This window comes from Mus caroli, chromosome 13, assembly GCF_900094665.2.
Source record: "Mus caroli chromosome 13, CAROLI_EIJ_v1.1, whole genome shotgun sequence".
In the NCBI taxonomy this organism is placed as follows: Eukaryota; Metazoa; Chordata; class Mammalia; order Rodentia; family Muridae; genus Mus; species Mus caroli.
Window position 1 is genome coordinate 517,037 of NC_034582.1, and position 10,741 is coordinate 527,777.

At 39.5% G+C, this 10,741-nt stretch overlaps 1 pseudogene; it reads left to right on the forward strand.

The window, feature by feature from the left end:
- The first annotated feature begins 1,781 nt into the window (after positions 1–1,781).
- The window catches only part of LOC110308428, a 28,037-nt pseudogene continuing 19,077 nt past the window's right edge, over positions 1,782–10,741 (forward strand).

The following is a 10,741-nucleotide window of genomic DNA, read 5'->3' on the forward strand; positions in this document are numbered from 1 at the left end:
AAAAGAATATATTTATAGCATTTGCTCAATGCTATAAACCCACAATTTTCTAGGCTTCTAATCTAAAGCATCCCTCATAGTAAAAAGGCATGTTCTGTCTCCATTGTACATTCCTAGTGGCTCTTACCTTTAGACTATATTACCTTTCAAGGTACCTCCCAACTTACTCTATAATCCACTTATCAAAATGAAAACAAAAGAAAACAAGAATAAAAGTCTCCTAGCCAAATGGATGTATCTGGAGGATATCATCCTTAGTGAGGTAACCCAATCACAAAAGAAGTCATTAGATATGCACTCACTGATAAGTGGATATTAGCCCAGAAATATAGAACATCCAAGATACAATTTGCAAAACCCAAGAAAATCAAGAAGAAGGGAAGACCAATGGGTGGATACTCCATTCCTCCTTAGAATAGGGAACAAAACACCCATGAAAGGAGCTACAGAGACAAAGTTTGGAGCTAAGACGAAAGAATGGACTATCCAGAGTCTACCCCACCTGGGGATCCATCCCATAATTACAGACACTATTGTATATGCCAGAAAGCTTTTGCTGAAAGGACCCTGTTATAGCTGTCTCGTATGAGGCTATACCAGTGCCTGGTAAATACAGAAGTGGATGCTCACAGTCATTCATANGATGGAACACNGGGCCCCCAATGGAGGAGCTAGAGAAAGCACCCAAGGAGCTGAAGGGGTCTGCAACCCTATAGGTGGAACAACAATATGAACTAACCAGTACCCCCAGAGCTCGTGTCTCTAGCTGCATATGTAGCAGAAGATGGTCTAGTCGGCCATCACTGGGAAGAGAGGCCCCTTGGTCTTGCAAACTTTATATGCCCCAGTACAGGAGAATACCAGGGCCAAGAAGCAGGAGTAGGTGGGTAGGGGAGGAGGGCAGTGGGAGGGTATAGGGAACTTTCGGGATAGCATTAGAAATGTATATAAAGAAAATATCTAATAAAAAAAGTCTCCTAGCAATCTTTTGAAATGCAAATTAACTGTCACCAACATGGTCTATGTAGCTGATGCTAAAGCATTAAAGCAAAGGTCTTTAAAAGTTCATACCTATACTCTCCATGTTCTATGTTCTTTCCCTGTGCATCTAATTTCTATGTTTAATTATCTTCAACTTGGTTTAATACTGTCTCACTCTGAAATTCTTTTTGGTAGAATGGTCATGGATTCAGTTTTACTAAAATCAACATTTGTAAAAGATAAAACAAATTCCTCAGAAGACTGTTGTGGGGTAGAGCTGTATTTTGATATCTGCCATTGCTGACCGAACAATAATCGTTCTCACAAAGGTAGCCAGAGTGGGCAAAGACCTTCAAGGCCATCAGAAAGTGCCTGCTTGAGAAAACTTAGGGTTATCTAAGGAATGTAATGTTTGCTCAGCCCAGCCCATATCTAGAAATAGGACTCTTGTTTTTTAGCCTCCTTGTGAGGTTCAGAGCTTAACTTCGATTAGTGCTAGTTATTAAATTACCTGAATTGATTGTCTGAGTAACCACCCCATAGGCTTGCCCTTCTCACTTTGTGAACTCCACAGGCTCCCCACCCACTGCTGCCAAGTCACTTCAGTGCTCATGGATGTTGGCTGCTATTGAGCTCAGTTTGATAGAAAGGAAATCATTGGCCCCTGCAAGTGACCTTTGAGTTGGTAAATTAACCTGTGGTTTGTATTGCAGTTGAGTAAATTCTCTAACATTGAGTTCCTCCACAGACCCAGTTAAGACCAAACGGAGTTCAAACGTACACATTCAATGTGTTGGAAGGAGCAGGGTTGGCTTTGTATGTTGACATCTTTGTTGAAATTGTCAAGGACAAGATTCAGGTAAGGAGGGCACCCCTACAACACATACACACTCTTCATTTTTCAGCCAGCAGAGGCTCCACTTTGCAGGTAAGTAGTTGGAATATGGATGCACTATTCCTTATGACAACATACAAAGCCCAACCTGCTCCTGGTCTTCCACTTTAAGAGTGCTTATTAATTTCTCAGGCTGCATTCTTAGAGGTCATTACTAGCATTAGTCTTCTGTATGGCCATCTGGCCCAGCTTAAGTTAGAAATTGCATGTTATTAATAACTGAATCTCTGTTCAAAATGTTATTAAAGGGTTTGCTGCATGATAGTATTAAAAAAAAAAAGCCAAACAAAGCAAAATAAAAAAAAAATCTACCAGCCAGCCGTGGTAGTTTGAACAAGAACATCTCCCCTAGGCTCTGGCATTAAACATTTCCCAGTTGGTGGTGATGTTTGGAGAGGTCTAGTAGAAGGTACCCTTTGAGATTTCAAAGCCATTCCTAGTTTACTGTCTTACATCTGCAGTTCAAAATGTGAGGCTTCAGTTTCCTGCTTCTGCCAGACAGTAGTTGTGCAGATGATAACTCCTCAGGGGAGGCACACAGTTGCAGAGCTGTTTGGCAAAAAGATTTCATATATGTATGTGCGCACGCGCACACACACACACACACACACACACACACACACATGTTTTCTTTATTTACATTTCAAATGATATCCCCTTTCCTGGTTTCCTCTCCAAAACCCCCCTATTCTCTCCCCATCCCCCTATTCACCAACCCACTTACTCCTGCTTCCTGACCCTGGCATTCCCCTATACTGGGGTATAGAGCCTTCCCAGGACCAAGGGCCTCTCCTCCCATTGATGACTGATTAGGCCATCCTCTGCTCCATATGCAGAGTAGAGCCATGAATTCCATCATGTGTTTTCTTTGGTTGGTGGTTTAGTCCCTGGAAGCTCTGGGGGTACTGGTTAGTTCGTATTGTTGTTCCTCCTATGGGGTTGCAAACCCCTTCAGCTCCTTGGGTCCTTTCTCTTGCTCCTCCATTGGGGACCCTGTGTTCAGACCCATGGTTGGCTGTTAGCATCCAACTCTGTATTTTTCAGGCACTGGCAGAACCTCTCAGGAGACAGCTATATCAGGCTTCTGTCAGAAAGCACTTGTTGGCATCCACAATAATGTCTGGGTTTGGTGACTGTATTTGGGATGGATCCCCAGGTGGGGCAGTCTCTGGATGGTCATACCCTCAGTCTTTGCTCCACACTTTGTCTCTGCAACTCCTTCCATGGGTAATTTATTCCCCCTTCTAAGAAAGACCAAAGTATCCAAACAAGATTTCTTTATCAATGATATAAAAGACCTAGCCTGACAAGTCATTTAGTTTTATTTTTATACAATTATGATTTCTTTATGAGACTCCTGCCCTGGAGTGCCACTCTTCAGGCAGTGACTGTCCTAGGATACTTCAGGTAAGTTAAACTTACCAGAAATTTAAAGATTTCTACAAACCTACAGCCACTTTCGTGGTTCAGTAGGGTGAGCAAGCACGCATGCACGCACGCGCGCGCGCGCACACACACACACACACACACACACACACACACAGATTTGCCTGATTTTCCTCAAGGTTTTTTCCAGGAAATAGTTTTATTTTTTTCTTGAAGGATTGACTCTGAAGGAAAAAGTTGTTAATCACTTGTCAAGCAAACAATTCTCTTTTGAGCTCTGACTCTGTCTCTCTGTTTCTCTGTCTGTCTCTGTCTGTCTGTCTGTCTGTCTGTCTGTCTGTCTGTCTCTCAATTTCTAGTACCTGCATGGTGCCTCACAACTGTCTATAACTGCAGCCCAATGTGTCTGATACCCACTTCTGACCCCTTCATGTATCAGGCATGCATGTGGTGCACAGGTCTCCAGCATCCATGCTCAGCAGGATTTCCTGTCGAACCTCAATGTGTAAGCAGAGGAAGAGCTGGGGCAGCTGCTGAGTGGTAATCATCTAAAGTAGTCTTGGTCAAAGTGTGTTTGGTTGATGATTAGGTTAGTTTTAGCTCAGTAAGGCTTTTGAAGGAATCAACAATGTCATCACTTATTGATGGCACACAGTGAGCTATATTAACAGATGATCACCCTTATTTGACAGAAGATAATCCAGAGAGGGTTGGCATTACTTGGTGGGGAGTTTAATTCTTTGTCATAAAGGTATTTGTAGGTCAGATCTGTGATTCCTGCAATACAAGATGACTAGAGATTTTAGGTCAATGACCAGAGAGAACTTCAGGTGGTTTGGGGAGTCTGAACAGGACATTATAAAAGCAGGCAATAATATGCCTCTGTTGCTCTTATTGCTGTGGAAACAGAACACAGTTTTGTAGTTTGTTGATCTCAACGAATGAATTTATAAGGCCACAAAAGGGAGAATTTGAAGTTGGCACTATTGGAATTAGAATAAACAATAGGGTAGGCAGATTAGAGGATTTAGCACTTTTTTGAGAGGAGGGAGAAGAAAAAGAGAGGAGAAGGAGGACATCAAGTTACAGCTTTAATGGAGTAGAGAGGTAAAAGACACGCCTTATAGGATGAGGTAGACATATTGATGAGAGAAAAAACTGGATATCCATAATTTTGCTTACCCAAGGAAAGCCATTTCTCTTAGCCTAGTGTTTTAAAAAACTATTTTAATTTTTCTACATGTGTATATGTTTTTTACATGTGTATATTTTATACTTAGAATATTTCCTCAAATTTCCTCTCCCCTGTTTTGGAACCCTCCTCCTCCCATACGTTTCCTCTGTCTCCCTGAACATTTTACTTTTACTTTCATGCCACAGATAGGCAAAGAGATACCTTATTTTATACATATATGTAAAATATAGGAGCCACAAATAAAAGAAAACTTACAATGTTTATCTTTATGAAGTTATTAACTGTAGTAACACAGTGTTATGAAACTATCTCTTATATTCTAACAGACTTGGACTTTTGCTGGACTTTACAACCACAGCTAATAACAAATCTTGAGGTCACTTACTTACCCCATGTGATTGTTACCCCATATATCCTCTCTGTTTATTTAACCTGCCTTTAAGAAAACAATGTAAGAGGACCCTGATATAGCTATCTCTTGTGAGGCTATGCCAGTGGCTGGCAAATACAGAAGTGGATAGAACACAGGGCCCCTAATGAAGAAGCTAGAGAAAGTGCCCAAGGAGCTAGAGGGGTCAAAACCCTATAGGAGGATCAACAATATGAACTAACCAGTACCCTCCCCCCACCTTAACTATGTATCTAGTTGCATATGTAGTAGAGGATGGCCAAGTCAGCCATCAATGGGAGGAGAGGCCCTTGGTCCTGCGAAGATCATATGCTCTAGTACAGGGGAATGCCAGGGCCAGTAAGCAGGAGTGGGTGGGTTGAGGAGCTGGGCAGGGGAGGGTGTAGGGGACTTTTGGGATAGGATTTGAAATGTAAATGAAGAAAATATCTAATAAAAATAAAATAAAATAAAGAAAACCATGTAAGAACCAACCTTGCTTGCCTTTGATTTCACAGCTCCTCTTCCAAGTTTCTGCTCCAGTTATGAGCATGTATTCTCATAATCATTTGCTGAAAACAACAACAGAAACACTTGAAATCAATCTTATAAAATGAATATCTACCACAGATGTTGAACACAGCATATAGATATTGCTTGATAAACAATGATGTTTGTAATACTGTTTGTCATCTGGATCAGTTGGAGTCAGTGACTGAATCCTTTGTAAAACTTCACTAGAGTTTTCTGTCAAGTATTCTTTAATCCTTCTCCAAGTGATGAACTAGACACAGGTAGACACATGGGTGCAGACAAAGGCAAAGAGTCAGTAATAGATTCCCAAGACAACCTTCAGGCAAGCACAGATTTAAACTCACACACAGATAAGAGGATGAGAGACACAGGAACGCAAAGAAAGCTTGGTTAAATGGCACCATGGAGGAGGTTTTGATCTCTTTCCTTAATGAGATACCAACACATTATTGGTGATTCCAAGTCTATTATTGTGTTCCAATCAACCACACTTAACCAAAATTTTAATCTTGTTAGCATCCAACAATTTCCCAGCATCTGTAAAATTCCCAGCTTCTGAACATTGCTGACTAACTCTGATTGTGCAAAGGGTGTTTGGCATGCCTCCCCACAGCTTGCGAGCTGGTTAGCTGTGCCAACATTATTGCTTAATAGACTGATGGGCTGCTATACTTGTTGCTTGATTTGGCTAAAATGCTTGCCTGGACTGCAAGCTTTCCTTCATGAGACTCTCTTGGTGGCTTGTGGAATGGGAGAAATTCCCTTTTCCCTAAAGAAAAATTCAGACCTACTTGATTAATCAAGGAAAAGCTGTATTTCTTAGTCTGATATTCAAAAATCTGTGTTTTGGCTATTTTAAGTTTTTGTAAATTTACTTATTGTATGTTTAGAATAATCACATATACATAGACTTTATATATCTCTATAAAATAAATCTAAGAACAGCAAGAATCTTAGATGAGAAAACTCATATTTGTCTTTCTGAGACTCTTACCCAACCTTTTTTTCTCTGTACATTTTTTTTTTTTTTTCGAGACAGGGTTTCTCTGTGTAGCCCTGACTGTCCTGGAACTCACTCTGTAGCCCAGGCTGGCCTCAAACTCAGAAATCCGTCTGCCTCTGCCTCCCGAGTGCTGGGATTAAAGGCGTGCGACACCACGCCCAGGGTAAGGGCTTTAAATTCTTATAATGAATTAAAATTAGCTAAAACCAAGAACATTTCATATCATAATAAGCATCACAGAGAAAACGGTGATAAGAAAGCAACACCTAGAATGAAGGTAAAAATGGTTAGGGATTTATGACAATTCAATGATTTCTCAGCTCCTATAAAGATTGATGACTAAGTACAATTCTGAATACTGCTAACTCACTCTCACTCAGCATCTTCTAGCACTGAGACAGGCAGAAGCCTCTCTTCTCCTCATCCTTCCCTCTGAGGCTTTGAAACAGTGTACCATTTCAGCATGGAAGGTTTTTCCTGGCTCTTGGCTCTGATTTCTCTGGGACTCACTGCTTTCTACCCTTTAGTCATTTATCAGGAATTTGTCACGGGAAAACACAGAGTGCTTTTGGTTTCTTGCTCTTTCTGGTCAGTTTTTTCTTCTAAACTCCAAGTTGAAAGCAAAAAGAATGAAAACTATGTAGGCATCACCTTAGGTGAAGCTTCTTGCTCACCTAGAAAAAAATGTTATAATTCACTGTGAAGAAGGAAGCAAATTCTCATTCTGCCGATTTTTACAATAGGCCTGTGTTGACTACTGGGTTTTTCTTGTATCTCGAACGAGTCTTTTCTTCCTTGGCCACTCCTATTCTGTGGTCAGGGCCATACTAGTGCCTAACATCTCATGCAGTGGAGCCTCATTTCTGTTTAGTTTCACAACTGAACCAAAGAAAAGTCAGAGTATATACTCATTAAATTTATATCTGATACAATTCTGGCATATAATACACAATAAAAGGATTAATAAAACCAGGCAAAAATCTGACTCTGCCAAGAGATGGGAATGGACTGTAATAACAAGATAAATTATAGTGCTATTGGAAAAGCACTTGCAGAATTTTAAGGTGAGGAAGTGCAACATAACTGTGACCCTGAAGAAAGGACTGCTTCGAGTTTTCTGATCCTAGCTGAGTTTTTGAATCAATTTGGAGTATAATTCATCAGCATGTATTTTTGAGCTACATTAGTTAGTGATAGTACAATGTGAGGCAATGCAGGAGGGCATAATGAATTGTATCTAATGAGGCTGTAGGAGTCATGAAGAACCTGAGGCTCATGCACATATGTTGAGCACAACAAGCAAAGGTACATACTAGGTTAGTAGTGACTGTGATATAGGAGAGAGGGCTCTTCTGGAAAGAGGCAACTATTTCAACAAAGGCCACAATCAAAACTTTATCTATTAAAGAAGCAAAATAAGAGAGTCTGAATTTTGAATAAAGATATACCACAGAGAAGAAGATAATTAAAGGAATTTTGATGTTTTATGAGCTCAGGCTCAGACATCAAACTTTGAGAAATTCTATATTGTATTTTTTTTTGGTGTGATTCTTAAAACAAATAGAAGGTGAGGAAGGGAACAGGTTCTGTAGCAGAATTTCATGTTTAAAGACAAACACCATGGTGATAATTTTGTATCTTATAATAAAGTCTGGTATAAATTAATTATCAGGGTAGACTGTCACAGTTAGCTTTTCAGTTTAGGAGCTGAAAAATCCAATGTCTTCTAATATGTAAACTTTCTGTGTGTGTTTCCTGTAAGATATTTCTGAGTCACAAAGGGATTACAAGAAAGTCAATGGACTCACTCCAACTTTATTTTAGAGCCTTTGTAATCTTGTCCCTGCCTTTCTTGACAGAAATAAAGAGTGCTGGAGCCTTGCCTTCTATTCAGCTCAGGTGAGTCAGGGAAGAAAGGACAGAGTCCAATTGGCTGGGCTCTGGGTACCATGGATCTCAAACACAGTTGTTCAGTGAAGCTGAATGATGGACACTTGATACTAATGCTTGGATTTGGAACGTTTGCTTCTAAAGAGGTAAGTGGATCTTTTGGAACTAAAGGGTTGGATATTACCTACCCTGGAAGTAATTTCAGAAAGCAGGAGAACTGTATCTGGTGGATGATTCTTCTGCATTTTTCTCTCACTACCTACAGCTTGCTTATGTTTATGTGTTGAGACCACCTTTGGTATTTGGTATCTCTGGAGATTTGGAGGTAGATGATTTTGTAGGTGGAGTATCTTGCATTATTGTTAGTATCATTGTTTCCCAACAAATCTCGATGCTTACCATATATTTTAAGTACTTACATACTTGGGTGCATTGAATCCCTGATATAAGTATTCTTATTAATTTTTATGTTCTTAACATCTAAAGCTTCTCCTGCATTCTACTCTTGGTTAGAAATTCCCATGGTAAACAGATATGGGAGAAAATGGCTAACAATAGAGGCATTGGCTAACAGCTTTACTATGAGGTTTTTTGTTTGTTCATTTGGGTTTTGTTGTTTTGTTGTTTGTTTTGGATGAAGATATATTTGTTAGAGTTTCAACTATTTGAACAGGTTTTTAAAGTTTTATACATGTACACAACATATTTTGGCCATAGCCATCACTCACCCCACACCTCTAACTCCTCTCACTCTCACATCTTCCTCTGAACTTCACGGCCTTTTGTTTTAATAACCCACTAAGTCCATTAATGCTGATTAAATGCACATAAATATAAGGCCATCCACTAGTTCATTGTCAACCTACTTGAGGTCATATGCCTGAGGGAAACAGATTCTTTTCCAAGAAGCCACCAACTGTCAGTAGCAGTTTAGGTGGCGGTGAGGTCTTGTCATCCCATCCTCTGTGCATCTGCAGTGTTGAACTGGATTGATCTTGTTCAGGTTTTGCACAGACAACCACAGCTTCTGTCAGCTCCTGAATACAAGGAGTTCTAACACATCCTAAAGATACTGTTTTGCTGTAGTTTTTCTGTTGCCTTGACCTGTGGTTCTTACTATTTTTCTCCCTCCTTTCCTATGATGTTCTCTGAGCTGCTTTAAGAAATGGTGAGATATAGATATTTCATTTATGAATAAGCATTTCCTAGAAACCTAGTCTCACTACTTTGACTAGTTGTGGATCTTGGTATTAGTCATTGTTAATGGCAAAACAAAGCTTCTTTGATGAAGACTGAGAATTGCAGGCATAAAGATAAGTATTTAGAGTGCAGGTGCAGTCAAAATTTTAAATAATGTCTATGAGAAGTCAGAATCATTCTATTCATAGATTAGTATTGAAGACTTACAAGACATAAAGTAACAATGGAGATTTGATCACATTTCTTACCAAACACATTATGTATCCATTCAATAGCTCATTTCAATGAACAGAAAGTGTCAAAGTCTAGTCACAGGAAATAGAAGCTTTGGGGTTGCTTAGGACGGATTGTCTCCAAATGACAAACGTATTAATATACTCAATGTTGGTGGAAGGATGATGAAATATCAGCATCTGCTAGAACCAGTTTATTTCCAAAGGCACAATGATCCTTTGTGATAGGTTTATATCCTGTAGCTTTTAGTCAACATCTGTTACTACTGTTAAAAACAAACTTATGTCTTAGGGACCAGAACAAAAGCATTTCATAATGCCCTCACTTGCAAAGGTAACACATGCCTTTGAGAAATAGAAAAGAACAAACAGAAACTTCCTTCATAATCTAGTAGAAGTTTTTATTCTGACTGTGACTTTAACTCTACCAATGACCTTCTTTGGGTCAGCTCAAACCACTTCCTCATCTCCTCACAGTAGTGGTTTTCATATCATGGGATAAACAACAGCCACTTCTGACTGGAATGTTTTGTGTGCTAGCTGTTTTTAAGGCACATGTTTTCAATACTGTTAGCTGCTTGAGTTTTTTCCTATTCACGGTACAAAGCCAGTGGGTCAACCTGACCTGGAGCAGAGAGTTTGGGAAAACAATTGGCGCAAACATACTTGGGTCTGAAGTTGGGGGAGAGGAAAGTCTGTTTCCAGAGTCAGCTTCTCGATGAGCTTTAAAAGCCTATGAAAATTTACCGACATGATGTACAACATACATCTAGGGCTATTCTATTAAAGCAATACTGGTAAATTATATAATTATAAATTCATATCTAACAAATCCAATATTCATGATTAAGCTTCTAATTGACATTAAAATGCATCTTGGCAATAGTAGGAGTCTTCAACAGCTAAAAATCCACTTCTGTGTGGCTTTTACAATAAGATAGATATTTAAAGCATGCATGGAGAGCCATGCTATAATGGTGAAGAAGAAGAAAGAAGAAGAAGAAGAAGAAGAAGAAGAAGAAGAAGAAGAAGAAGA